The sequence below is a fragment of the Mastomys coucha genome, chromosome X (assembly GCF_008632895.1).
Source record: "Mastomys coucha isolate ucsf_1 chromosome X, UCSF_Mcou_1, whole genome shotgun sequence".
Lineage (NCBI taxonomy): Eukaryota > Metazoa > Chordata > Mammalia > Rodentia > Muridae > Mastomys > Mastomys coucha.
Genome location: NC_045030.1, coordinates 132501700 through 132502079, shown reverse-complemented (window position 1 = coordinate 132502079; position 380 = coordinate 132501700). Strand labels below are relative to the sequence as shown.

General features: G+C 53.2%; 1 protein-coding gene across 2 annotated transcripts in view; it reads right to left on the bottom strand.

The window, feature by feature from the left end:
- Positions 1-380, bottom strand: part of LOC116094844 (tumor rejection antigen P815A-like) — a 5037-nt gene that overhangs the window by 2015 nt on the left and 2642 nt on the right. The gene's annotated exons all lie outside the window — the stretch shown is intronic.

Genomic DNA, 380 nt, shown 5'->3' with positions numbered 1-380 from the left:
TTCTTGCTCCCCCTCTCTCCCCACTCCCTTCCCCCTCTCTCCACGTGGTCATGACCATCCCCCACTTCTCTACTCTCTCCTCTCTGCCTCTGCTACCCTACTAACTCTCCTCCCCATACCCTAACCTCTTTTTCTGTACTATCCTATCTTGTGTCTGGTTCCTCAGGGGGAAGGGATGCCTTGGCATGGGCCGGCTAGGCACTCCCTCCCCCCACACCTCGCCAGAACATATTCTTATAGCTCTATCTCTTCTTAAGATCACAACAACAGGGGTAGGGGAAAGGAGGAGGGAGGAGCAAAAGTAGGGGAGATAAAAGAGAAGAGGAAGTAGAGGATAAGGGAGAAAGAGGGAAAGGGAAGAGGTGAGGGAGCAGAGGGAA